Below are 14,232 nucleotides of genomic sequence, written 5' to 3'. Positions count from 1 at the left end.
TCTGTGCAGCAGAGCCAGTCCTGGTGCCCTGAACCTGGCTGCTGGTGCCTTCCCCTGATAAGTCATCTCCCCCAACAGTACCCAAAACGGTAAACCTGTTTTGGAGGGAGATGACCGCAGGTGACTCCTGCACTACCTTCCTGTGCAGGGTGAGGAAGGTGAAGATGCAGAGAAGCGTGAAGATGAAGAGATCCTGCTGTCTGCAAGTCTCTAATACACAATGTTCCCAGGCCTGTTAAGCTACGCTGTGTGGAAGGAAATGAAACAGATCATCTCCCCAGGTAAGAAAGTCCACAGCTTTGTGTCCACTTCTTCTAGTGTCCTGCTCTCTTCCCCCTCTCCTGAAGGTGCTGCCTGTTGCTGGGTACACATCACTGGGGCAGCAGCTTTGGAGCCTCACTCAAGGGGCCATTCTTTATGTGGGAACTTAGATTGAGCGATTCAAGCATGAGGGCATCGGAACATCTTCTTATTTTACATCCAGACAGTTGCACTTTCCAGTAGGACTTATTGGACCATGATCTGACTGCGACACCGGCTGATTGTGTTTCTCTCTGACCAAGGACACACTGGATAGTGATCAAACTGGGACCCTGTAATATCTGTTCAGCATATTCACAATGGCCCAGAAATTCGGGTCGGGTGCTTCCGGCGGGTGCAAGCCCCCGACCTGCACTTATCTTGTGCGCCAGCCGTTGAGCTGTGGGGCCCCGTGGAATTCCAATCCTGGCCTGCTCAAGTTGCCTGCACGCAGTGCTTGCATATCCCAGGAGTGCAGTTAGTTCGATGCGTCCCCTGGGATCACGTGGGCCATGGGGAGCCAATCGGAGCAGGGAATGCTCCATTCATAAGTCTGGCAGGAAGTGCTGTCAAACTTAGAAATACTACGGGCCCCAAAACATCACTAAATGTTCAAATGAATTTTTTAAAAATCACATTTTTTAAATAAACTATAAAATACATGAAATAACGATTTTAAACAATAATTTAAATTTTTGAAAAAAGTAATTTTATTTTCTAACAGTGCTAAAAATAAACTTACCTTTCTTTAAAGTATTTAAAAATAATAACCATGTGGAAAAAATGTTTTAATTTTAATTAATTCACCACTAACCTTCTAAAAAGCAGGCCTTACGCCTGCTTTTTAAATGTCTAACTTCTGGCGACTTACCCTCACAGGAAAAGCTGTAAAAAAAACTGATGTTTGATGCGCACACGCAGTCTCTCCTGTGCACGTGATCGACCTCTGAACCCCTGCTTTCAGGGGAATGGAAGTGGCGGTTTCCCGCGCATGCACAGTGCATGCAGGAAACCGGCACTTCCATTGGGCTTACGGGTGAATACCCCATGCATACTCACCCGTGGAGACACGAATTTCTGGGCCAATATATATGTAATGATCGAGATGAGGGAACTGGAAGTAATATCTCCAAGTTTGCAGACGAAACAAAGCTAGGTGGGCGTGTGTGCAGTGAGGAGGATGCAGAGAAACTCCAGTATGATTTGGACAGGTTGGGTGTTTGGGCAGATGCATGGCAGATGCAGTATAATGTGGAAAAATGCGAAGTTATCCACTTTGGAGGCAAAAACAGGAAAATAAATTATTATCTGAACGGCAATAGATTGGGAGAAGGGGAAGTTCAACGAGACCTGGGTGTCCTTTTGCACCAGTCGCTGAAGGTAAGCATGCAGGTGCAGCAGGCGGTTAAGAAGGCAAATGGTATGTTGGCCTACATAGCGAGAGGATTCGAGTACAGGAGCAAGGATGTCTTGCTGCAGTTGTACAGGACCTTGGTAAGATTACACCTTTAGTATTGTGTGCAGTTTCTGTCACTTTATCTGAGGAAGGATGTTCTTGCCATGCAGGGAGTGCAGCAAAGATTCACCAGACTGATACCTGGGAAGGCAGGAATGACGTATGAACAGAGACTGGGTCGATTAGGCTTATATTCACTAGAGTTTAGAAGAATGAGAGGATCTCATTGAAACTTATAAAATTCTAACAGGACTAGGCAGACTAGATCCAGGAAGGATGTTCCCAATGGCGGGGGAGTCCAGAGTCAGGGGTCACAAACTAATGATAAGGGGTAAGCCATTTAGGACTGAGATGAGGAGGAATTTCTTCACCCAGAGAGTGGTGAACCTGAGGAATTCTCTGCCACAGAAGGCAGTTGAGGCCAACTTATTAAATATATTCAAGAAGGGGTTAGATATATTTCTTAAGGCTAAAGGAATCAAGGGATATGGGGAGAAAGCAGGGACAGGGGACTGAATTTGGATGATCAACCATGATCTCATTAAATGGCGGAACAGGCTCGAGGGGCCAAATGGCCTACTCCTGCTCCTATCTTCTATGTTTCTATGTTTCTATATACTGGAGTCTAGGAATATATCTAACTGTATACTGTACCCAGTCTGCACTATTTACTAATACGGATATTTTGGTTTTGTTGCCGAGTCCAGTTCTACAGACATCAGGTATTAAACTTTGTCCGTCCACCTTCCTCTGTCTAAATTTTTTAACATGATGCCATGTTTATTTCCCCCAATCCCAGCCTCACTCACCCTCCAGTGAAGCACAGCGCATCGTATGCTTATCCTGTCTGAGGACTGGACCAGTGTGCGGCTCGGTAACAGAGAATTACTGTTTCCTGATAACCTGGAGCGATTCAATGCTGCTGCCTGTGTCCTGGGGTCACAGGGATTGACATCAGGGAAACACTGCTGGGAAATGGATGTCGAGGGCAAGACTGGGAGCACTTTGGGTTTGGCAGAGAGTCATCCAATAGGAAAGTAGAGGTAAACCTGGGGCCTAAACGTGCATACTGGATTGTACATCCGAGAAATGGGAATGAAGATAGAGCTGTTGAAATCCCATTAGTCCCACTAACCCCGAGTGCAATTCCGAGGACTATCGCAGTTTTCCTGGAATATTAGGGAGGACAGGTGACCTTTAACAATGCTGATGATTTGTCCAATCTCTACACTTTCACTGACACATTCACTGAGAAACTCTTTCCGTTGTTGTATCCTGGATTGTGCGATGAGGGTAAAAATGCTGCTCCTCTTAAATGGCATCATTTCGAAAGTAGGTTCCTAAACTGATGTGTAAGAGTACGGAGAGAATGTGTCCAATGCTGGGCGAATATTGCACATCTCACACAGTAACTTCGAGACACAGCAGGACACAGCACTGCGAAAGGGGCTTGGCAACAAATGGTGGGGTTGAGACTGTTGGGCTGGTGAATTGTAAGTGTTCCTTGCACTGAGCTCTTGGGCTGTGATCAAGGACTGGGACGTGTGCTACTCTGCACAGTGATAAGGTTCCAACGTGAGCTCCTGGCCGTTCGCATCAGCTGTCCAATCTGGAACACTTCACTCCTGGTCATTCCACCGTGAATCCGGGGTCGGTGTTGTAAATTCCAACAGTGCTGTTCACCATGAGTAAAAGAGCTCAGAGCGGCGGCGGCGGCGGCGGCAGACCTGCGGGAGACGAGGCAGCTGAGCGGCGGCGAGGTATAAAATCAACGGTGAGGACCAGGTAGGCCTCAGAGTGGCGGCAGCGGTGGACCTGCGGGAGACGCGGCAGCTGAGCGGCAGTGATGCATAAAATCAGTGGCGAGAACCAGGTAGGCCTCAGAACGGCGGCAGCAGCGGACCTGCGGGAGATGAGGCGGCTGAGCGGCGGCGATGTATAAATCCAGCGGCGATGACCAGGTAGGCCTCAGAGCGGCGGCAGCGACGGACCAGCAGTAGACGAGGCGACTGAGCGGTGGCGCTGTATAAATCCAGCGGCGATGACCAGGTAGGCCTCAGAGCGGCAGCAGCGATGGACCAGCAGGAGACGAGGCGACTGAGCAGCGGCGCTGTATAAAACCAGCAGTGAGGACCAGGTAGGCCTCAGAACGGCGGCAGCAGCGGACCTGCGGGAGGCGAGGCGGCTGAGCGGCGGCGATGTATAAATCCAGCGGCGATGACCAGGTAGGCCTCAGAGTGGCGGCAGCGACGGACCAGCAGGAGACGAGGCGACTGAGCGGTGGCGCTGTATAAAACCAGCAGCGAGGACCAGGTAGGCCTCAGAGCGGCGGCAGCGGCGGACCTGCGGGAGATAAGGCAGCTGAGCGGTGGCGATGTATAAAACCAGCAGCGAGGACCAGGTAGGCCTCAGAGTGGCGGCAGCGGCAGCAGCGGCGGACCTGCAGGAGATGAGGCGGCTGAGCGCGGCAATGTATAAAACCAGCAGCGAGGTCCAGGTAGGCCTCAGAGCGGTGGCAGCGGTGGACCTGTGGGAGACGAGGCGACTGAGCGGCGGCGATGTATAAAATCTGCGGCGAGGACCAGGTAGGACTCAGAGTGGCGGCAGCGGTGGACCTGCGGGAGGTGAGGCAGCTGAGCGGCGGTGATGTATAAAATCAGCAGCGTGGACCAGGTAGGCGTCAGAGCGGCGGCAGCGGCGGACCTGTGGGAGACGAGGCGGCTGAGCGGCGGCGAGGTATAAAACCAGCGGCGAGGACCAGGTAGGCCTCAGAGCGGCGGCAGCGGTGGACCTGCGGGAGATGAGATGGCTGAGCGGTGGTGAGGTATAAAACCAGCGGCGAGGACCAGGTAGGCCTCAGAGCGGCGGCAGCGGCAGACCTGTGGGAGACGAGGTGGCTGAGTGGCGGCGAGGTATAAAATCAGCGGCGAGGACCAGGCAGGTCTCAGAGAGGCGGCAGCGGTGGACCTGCGGGAGACGATGCGGCTGAGCAGCGGCGAGATATAAGACTGGCGGTGAGGACTAGGTAGGCATCAGAGCAGCGGCATCAGTGGACCTGTGGGAGATGAGGCGGCAGAGCGACGGCGAGATATAAAACCAGCGGCGAGGACCAGGTAGGCCTCAGAGCGGCGGCAGTGGCGGGCCTGCGGGAGACGAGGTGGCTGAGCGGCGGCGAGGTATAAAATCAACGGCGAGGACCAAGTAGGTTTACTAATCTCCAAGCTCAGAGGGAGGGAGAGAAGTTAAAAGTAATCGAAGTGTGACGTCACCAGAAAGCAGGTAAGTGATTGGTTGGTGAGTATTTCTCACTTTTTAAACTTTAACTCTGTGGTTTATAGTTTTTAACGTCTCTGTGGTGTAGCGGGGAATGTTGGTAAACCAGGGCCCTTACATAAATAATTTAACTGTGGTGTAATTTGTCGGATTGATTTGATTTAATTTAATTGCAATTAATTAAATGGTAAGTCTTTGCAGGAGAGCCTGGCCCAATGGTATACTCCTCCTGCGCTATGTGGGATCTCAGGGACACTTCCTGTGTCCCTGACAACTATGTTTGCAGGAAGTGTGTCCAGCTGCAGCTACTGGCAGACTGCATTGCGGTGCTGGAGCTGCGATTGGATAGATACTGGAACATTCGCGATGCTGAGGACGTCGTGCATATCACATTTAAGCAGTTGGTCAAACCGCAGGCAAAGGTTGGACAGGCAGAAAGGGAAGGGGTGACCAACAGACAGAGTAGTAGGTGCAGGCAGGTAGTGCAGGGGTCCCCTGTGGATATCACCCTCTCAAACAGATATACCACTTTGAATACTGTTGAGGGGGATGGCTTACCAGGGGAAGGCAGCAGCAGCTAACTTCCTGGCACCAGGGGTGGCTCTGCTGCACAGGACGGGAGGAAAAGGAGGGGTTGAGCTATAGTAATAGGTGATTCTATTGTAAGGGGAATAGGTAGGCGTTTCTGCGGTCGCAAACGAGACTCCAGGATGGTGTGTTGCCTCCCTGGTGCAAGGGTCAAGGATATCTCAGAGCGGCTGCAGAACATTTTGGAAGGGGAGGGTGAACAGCCAGTTGTCGTGGTGCATGTAGCTACCAACGATATAGGTAAAAAATGGGATGAGGTCCTAACAGCTGAATATAGGGAGGTAGGAGGTAAATTAAAAATAGGACCTCAAAGGTAGTAATCTCAGGATTGCTACCAGAGCCACGTGCTAGTCAGAGTAGAAATAGAAGGATATTTCAGATGAATACGTGGCTAGAGGAATGGTGCAAGGGGGAGGGTGTCAAATTCTTGGGACATTGGAACCAGTTCTGTGGGATGTGGGACCAGTACAAATCAGATGGTTTGCACCTGGGCAGCGTTGGGACCGATGTCCTAGTAGAAGTGTTTGCTAGTGCTCTGGGGGAGGGTTTAAACTAAAATGGCAGGGGGTTTTGAACCTGAGCAGCGATACAGAAGAAAGGGAAACAAGGATAAAAGCAAAAGATAGGTTTAAATCAAACATGACCACAATAAATAATAATTCTAATATGTCTAAGAGCGTTAAAAAAACAAGCTTGAAAGCTTTGTGCCTTAATGCGAGGAGCATTCATAATAAGGTGGATGAATTAGCTGTGCAAATAGAGGTAAACGAATATGATATGATTGGGATTACGGAAACATGGCTCCAGGTTGGCCAAGGCTGGAAACTCAACATCCAGGGTTATTCACTATTCAGGAAAGATTGGCAAAAAGGAAAGGAGGTGGGGTAGCATTGCTGGTTAAAAAGGGATTAACACAATTGGAAGGAAGGATATTAGCCCTGATGATGTGGAATCTGTATGTGTAAAACTGAGAAATACCAAGGGGCAGAAAACGTTAGTGGGAGTGGTATATAGACCTCCAAACAGTAATGCGGAGGTTGGGGATGGTATTAAAAGGGAAATTAGAGAAGCGTGCAATAAGGGCACAGCAGTCATCATGTGTGACTTTAATCTACATATAGATTGGGCTAACCAAATTAGTAACAATACCGTGGAGGAGGAATTCCTGGAGTGTTTACGGGATGATTTCCTGGATCAACATGTCGAGGAACCAACCAGAGATCAGGCCATCTTAGACAGGATATTATGCAATTAGAAAGGATTAATTAGCAATCTTGTTGTACGAGACCCCTTGGGTCGGAACGATCATAATATGATAGGATTCTTCATTAAGATGGAGAATTAAGTAGTTGACTCAGAGACTAGGGTCCTGAATTTAAATAAAGGAAACTACGATGGTCTGAGGCATGAGCTGGGTAGGATTGATTGGGGAATGTCACTCAAAGGGTTGACGGTGGATAGGCAATAGCAAACATTCAAAGACGGCATGGATGAACTACAGAATTTGTTCATCCCAGTTTGGCATAAAAATAAATCAAAAAAGGTGACTCAACCGTGGATTAAATTGCAAATTAGGGATAGCATAAGATCCAAGGAGAGGACATACAAATTGGCCAGAAAAAGCAGCAAACCTGAGGATTGGGAATAGTTTAGGATTGAACAAAGGAGGTCAAAGGGATTAATAAAGAAGTGGAAAATAGAATATGAGAGTAAGCTTGCAGGGAACATAAAAACTGACTGTAAAAGCTTTTACAGATATGTGAAGAGAAAAAGATTGGTGAAGTCAAGCATAGGTCCATTGCAGTCAGAATCAGGGGAATTTATAATGGGGAACAAAGAAATGGCGCCAATTAAGTACATTTTTTGGTTCTGTGTTCACAAAGGAGGTCACAAATAACCTCCCAGAGATGTCGGGGAACATAGGGTCTGATGAAAGGGAGGAACTGAAAGAAATCAGTATTTGTAGGGAAATGGTGTTAGGGAAATTGACGGGATTGAAGGCCGATAAATCCCAAGGGCCTGATAATCTACAACCTAGGGTCCTTAAGGAAGTGACCCTAGAAATAGTAGATGCATTGCTGATCATCTTCCAACATTCGATGGAATCTGGAACAGTACCCATGGATTGGAGGGTAACTAATGTTACCCCACTATTCAAAAAAGGTGGCAGAGAGAAAATGAGGAATTACAGACCAGTAAGCCTGACATTGGTAGTGGGGAAAATGCTAGAGTCTATTATAAAAGATGTAATAGCAGAGCATTTGGAAAACAGTGACAGGATCGGACAAAATCAAAACGGATTTAGAAAAGGTAAATCGTGCTTAACTAATCTACTGGAATTTTTTGAGGATGTAACTGGTTAAATAGATAAGGGAGAACCAGTGGATGTGGTGTATTTGGACTTTCAGAAGGCTTTCGATAAGGTCCCACATAACAGATAAGCGTGTAAAGTTAAGGCAGATGGGATTGGGGGCAAGGTATTGACTTGGATAGAGAACAGTTTGGCAGACAGAAAGCAAAGAGTTGGAATAAATGGGTCTTTTTCTGAGTGGCTGGCAGTGACTAGTGGGGTACCGCAGGGATCGGTCCTTGGACCCCAGCTATTCACAATATATAATAATAATTCAACTTTATTGTCATTGTACAATGCACAAGTACATGAACAACGAAATGTGATCTTGCAAGCTCCCATGAGTCCAGTACAAATAACATTAACATTAAGCGTAAATAGCACTGTCCTGGGAGAAGCAAAGCCGCTGCATCTATGCATGCCGCCATTCCATTTCCACCATTCCTCCTATCTTCAGCCCAACGCGCGGGCCTGCTCACCAGCCGCTTCTCCTGGGGCTCCTTCCGTGACCTTCTCACCAACCGCCCCTCCTCGGGGCTCCTTCCGTGACCTTCTGCCCAACCGCCCCGCCTCCCGTGACCTTCTGCACCTGGTCTTCCCTGATGGTCACTCCTCCAGGTATTAACCAGGCCTGGCTCTAGCTTAGCTTCCAAGCCTTGACCAGTGACCCTGTCCCTAGTCCCAGGAACAGGGCTAGACAATAGTCTACACAAGGGAACCACATGTAATATCTCCAAGTTTGCAGATGTCACAAAGCTGGGTGGGCGTGTGTGCTGTGAGGAGGATGCCGAGAAACTCCAGGATGACTTGGACAGGTTTGTTGATTGGGCAGAGGCATGGCAGATGCAATATAACGTGTTTAAATGTGAGTTTATCCACTTTGGTGGCAAAAACAGGAAGGCAGATTATTAGCTGAATGGCAATAGATTGGGAGAAGGGGAAGTGCACCGAGACCTGGGTGTTCTTGTGCACCAGTCGCTGAAGGTAGGCATGCAGGTGCAGCAGGCACTTAAGAAGGCAAATGGTATGTTGGCCTTCGTAGTGAGAGGATTTGAGTACAGGAACAAGGATGTCTTGCTGCAGTTGTACAGGGCCTTGGTGAGACCACATCTTGAGTATTGTGCGCAGTTTTGGTCGCCTTATCTGAGGAAGGATGTTCTTGCCATGGAAGGAGTTCAGCGAAGATTCACTAGGCTGATACCTGGGATGGCAGGAATGACGTATGAGGAGAGATTGTGTCGATTGGGCTTATACTCGCTGGAGTTTAGAAGAATGAGAGGGGATGTCATTGAAACTTATAAAATTCTGACAGGACTGGACAGACTAGATGCAGGAAGGATGCTCCCAATGGTCGGGGAGTGCAGAACCAGAGGTCACAGTCTAAGGATAAGGGCTAAGCCATTTAGGACAGGAATGAGGAGGAATTTCTTCACCCAGAGAGTGGTGAACCTGTGGAATTCTCTACCACAGAAAGCAGTAGAGGCCAATGCATTTAATATATTCAAGAAGGAGTTGGATATATTTCTTAAGGCTAAAGAGATCAAGGTGTATGGGGCAAAAGCAGGGACAGGGTACTGAATTTGGATGATCAGCCATGATCGCATTGAATGGTGGAGCAGGCTCGAGGGGCCGAATGGCCTACTCCTGCTCCTATCTTCTATGTTTCTATGTTTCTATGTTAAACCGGACTAATGGGATCCCGGAGTCAGATTGCACTTTTCGCACATACCCAGGGGCTAGTAGTGTATAAATACATAAACTGTACAACAGTTGTATATAAATGGGCAAATTTGTTTCTGGACGGGCTCAAGCATCAAGGGGTCCCTGAGTTACCCCTCGTGGTTGCAACAAGTGATGATAAACTCATGATAGAAACTTCATAGCCTGGCTCCAGATCATCTGAAAATCTACATAACCTAGCAACAGTCCAGCTGACCATTTACATAACCTGGCTCCAGACCAGCTGAGGAGGCACCGAGATATTTTGAGGGCCTCCACAATCTGAGCCAACCATGAGTAGAGGTAAAACTTTCATTAAGATGTTATTCCGGGACAGGCCTTTGTTTTCAGATAAGGGAACCTATTTTATGAGTTCTTATTGTTGTTAAATCAATTCTAAATCCTGCATCAATTGTGGATATTGTTTAATTCTATTGCGGAATTTTTCTGCCATATAATAAATCACTCTTCTGTTTATAAAGCCAAGTTTTATGCCTGAAATTTCTTATTAGCTAAAAGAGCCACTAACTTAAATTTAAAGGATTAGAGTTTCTGCTTGTTTTGTCAGTGCAATCCGGGTGAAATTTGCCGAACCAGTGCAAAAGTTCGTGGAAATTCAAGCGTGAGTTATGTCAAGCGTAAACCAAGTTTCCGCGATCTTTAACGCTGAATTATAAGACATTTTTCGCCAAACTGGCTCTGCCCACAAAGCTGGCCACGCCCCCAGAGGGAAATAATGAGCCCATTGCGTCAATTCCAGGAGGGTCTTCGAATTGAGCTTCTCTCAGGTGCACAGGCACCAGTCGGCACGTTTTAATAGTATCTACATGAAAAAAAAAAGATTTACTAAGGAACTGACTGCACCAATTAAACTACTAAATTGTACCGTATATATATATTTTATTCACGTTCAGTGAATTAAAACTCAGAGGTGGGAGTGACTCACTAACAGCTCAAACTCAGTTCCCAGCTCCAACTTTCATGTGTATTTCCCCCTGATTCCTTTGGTTCAGGGGAGAGAGGCTCTTCCTGGTTTGGTCCTCAGCAACCAGGTGGCCCAAATTGGCACCAATCACACTCCAAATGGCCATCTTGACCCAGTTGGTGGCACTCTTATCTTTGAAGAAGACTTTGGGTGCCCAGAATTCCTGGGATGTTTCTCAAGTAGATTACCAGTGCAGGACGGAAGAGCTGGAATTGGGCGTGGCCCCATTGCCATCCAAAATTCTGTCACGGTGTCACGAAAGTTGCTAGATAAATTCAAGTTATTTCCTTCTTATATAAAGCTGCTTTATTGGACATTGCCTGCAACCCATTACCTAATGTAATATCAATTTCAGAGACTATTAATGTAATACCTTGACCATTATCACCGGCTTCCTCACCTTTTTATATGCTTTTCCCAACCGTGCTCCAATCATGTCCCCACTTTCCAGACCTTGCTTTGTCATTGTGGATGCAATCGCCAGCTGATCTCTCATGGTTCACAGCTGCTATGAGGCAATGGCCATTTCAGTTCCAGGGAGCTCCTGTTGCAATGAGTCAGCCATCCCCTCTGATGATGGACATTATAAAATGAAGCATGCAGTCGCCAAAGCTGGACATGTTGGAAGTAAAAAAAAAATCTTTGTTTTACAAAGGTATTATAATGGACCAGGTATTCTGATCTCTACGGGTGGGTGAGCACTGTGTGCCCACCCATAGGAACATCGGAAATGCCGGTTTCAGGCATGCACAGCGCATGCGCTGGAAACCGACATTTCCGATCTGTCAAGAAAGGTCTTGACAGATCCTACAGCTGGCCGGGAGAAGGGGCTCTGCGGGCGGATAGTTCCGACTTTTGGAGACCCTCTGCCCGCAGAAAAGATTTAGAATACTTGCGCCTGGTAAAAGGAGGCGTACCGCCTGCTTTTACCAGGATAAGAGTTGAAAAAAGTAAAAAAGCTAAAATTTCTCACTGATTTATCATTTAAATACAGTTTAAAGAAAGGTAAGTATATTTTTAAAATAACAACAGAAAATGCTGGAAGTACTCAGCAGGCCAGGCAACATCCGTGGAGAGAGAAACAGAGGTAACGTTTCAGGTCGAAACCCTTCTGCAGAACTGAGAAAAAAAGCAGGAAATGAAACAGATTAAAAACTTGCTTTCATTTCCTGCTTTTTTTTAGTTCTGAAGAAGGGTTTCGACCTGAAACGTTAACTCTGTTTCCCTCTCCATGGATGTTGCCTGGCCTGCTGAGTTTTTACAGCTTTTTCTGTTGTTATTTCAGATTTCCAGCATCTGCAGTATTTTGCTATCATAAGTTTATTTTTAGCCCCGTTAAAAACATTAATTATTTTTTTCAAAAATTTACATTTTTGTTTAAAATAATTAATTTCTGTAATTTCAAGTCATTTTAAAAATGTGATTTAAAAAAAAAAATATTTGAAGTTTACTATGTTTTTGGGGGTGATCGCCATTCATATATTTGGCAGGTCTTCCTGTCAAATGTATGAAAGGAGATTCCCTTCTCTGATTGGCTCCCCATGGCCCACGTGATCCTAGGGATGCTGCAAACTACCTGCAGCTCTGGGATACGTGGGCCCTGCGCACCGGCAGTATGGAGAGGCCTAGCAGCGGAACTGTGGACCTCACGGGAACCCTTCCAATAAGGGTGCAGATTTTTCCATATCGCAGCCCTCCGCCTGCAGGAAGACTGCGATCGGAATATCTGGGCCATTGTGGACATTGGACATCCTGGAGAGATGTATCTTGGACATCTTGGGGAAATGTATTTTGGACATCCGGTGCCATACGGGAAATCGTGGATGCGTCCTGTGGCCCGGACGACCACGTGTGTGGAAGTATCACCAGCTACAGCAGCTCGATCTCCGGGTTTCAGAGTTAGAGCATTTCCTGGACTCACTGCAGTGCATCTACAACGGTGATATTTATGTCGATACCACGTTTCTTGAGGTAGCCACATCACAGCTTAAGAGTACGCAGGAAGAAAGGGAATGGGTGAGTGCCAGACAGGAAAGAAGGACAAGGCAGGTAGTGCAGAAGTCCCCTAAGTGCATCTCGCTCGCTAACCAATATTCAGTTGCTGGATACTGCTGAGGGTGATGGTTCCTCTGGGGAGTGTAGCCAGAGCCAAGTCCACGACAACATGGGTGGCTCAGCTTCACAGGTGGGGAGGAAGAAGAATGGAAGAGCAATAGTGAATGGGGATTCGATAGTTAGGGGAATAGGCAGGCGTTTCTGCAGCCACAGACGAGTCTCGAGGATGGTATGTTGCCTCCCTGGTGCCAGGGTCAAGATGTCATTGAACAGCTGCATAACTTTCTGAGGGGGGAGAGTGAACAGTCAGAGGTCGTGGTCCACATTGGTACCAATGACATAGGTAGAAAGAGGGATGTGATCCTGCATGCAGATTTTAGGGAGCTAGGAAAGAGTTTAAAAAGCAGGACATTAAATGTAATAGTGTCCCGATTACTCCCGGTGTCACATGCTAGTGAATACAGAAACAGGAGGATAGAGCAGATGAATGCGTGGCTGGAGAGATGGTGCAGGAGGGAGGGATTTACATTCCTGAGACATTGGGACCGTTTCTGCGGGACCTGTAAAAGGCGGACGATTTGCACCTCAACAGGACCAGAATCAATATCGTCATGGCAGGTTTTGCTAGTGCTGTTGAGGAGGGTTTTAACTAGATTTGCTGGGCCATGCGAGCCTGAGAGTAGATTCAGAAGGGAGAGAAGCAATGCTGGAAATGGAAGGCAGAAAATTAGTAAGCGAGTTTGGTAGGCAGAGGAAACAAAAGCTAGAACATAGACAACAATGGAGTTTGGCAGTGCTAAATGGTATAAACTTCAGTGCAAGGAATCTAGGGAATAAAGCAGATGAGCTGAGGGCACCGATAAACAGGTGGGAGTGTCGTACTATTGCTATTGCAGAGACATGGCTGAATGAAGGGCAGGAATGGCAGCTGAGCATTCCTGGTTACAGGTTTTTCAGACAGGATAGAGATTGGAATGGAAAAGGTGGGGGTCACAATATTGATTAAAACATCAATTACAGCTGTGAGGAGGGAGGATATCTTAGAAGGATCATCAAATGAGGCGTCATGAGTTGAACTGTAAAACAAACAAGAGGCAATCACACTGCTGGGAGTTTACTATAGACATCCGAACAGTCAGAGGGATTTAGAAGAGCAAATATGTCAGCACATTTCTGAGACGTGCAAAAATAGGGCAGTAATAGCAAGGGATTTCTAATTCCCTAATATTAACTGGGACAAAATTAGTGTAAAAGGCATAGATGGAGCAGAATTCTTAAAATGCATTCATGAGAACGTTCTTAGCCAGTATGGAGCAAGTCCAAGATGAGAGGGAGCATTTCTGGACCTAGTTTTAGGGAATGAATCTGGGCAGGTGGAAAGGGTATCAGTGGGAGAGCATATTGGTGGTAGTGATCTTAATCCAGTTAAATTTAGGGTAGTAATGGAAAAGGAAAAGGTTGGACCATGAATAAATGTTCTCAATTGGAGAAATGCTAATTGTACTA

General features: G+C 47.1%; 1 pseudogene; it reads left to right on the top strand.

Moving 5' to 3' along the window:
* The first annotated feature begins 220 nt into the window (after positions 1-220).
* The window catches only part of LOC147095663 (zinc-binding protein A33-like), a 171,880-nt pseudogene continuing 157,868 nt past the window's right edge, over positions 221-14,232 (top strand).

Source organism: Somniosus microcephalus, unplaced genomic scaffold (assembly GCF_052327205.1).
Source record: "Somniosus microcephalus isolate GS21.2 unplaced genomic scaffold, FLI_Smic_1.0 unresolved_chr1, whole genome shotgun sequence".
NCBI lineage: Eukaryota > Metazoa > Chordata > Chondrichthyes > Squaliformes > Somniosidae > Somniosus > Somniosus microcephalus.
The sequence above is the reverse complement of the archived record's forward strand: the minus strand, read 5'-3'. Positions and strand labels throughout refer to the sequence as shown.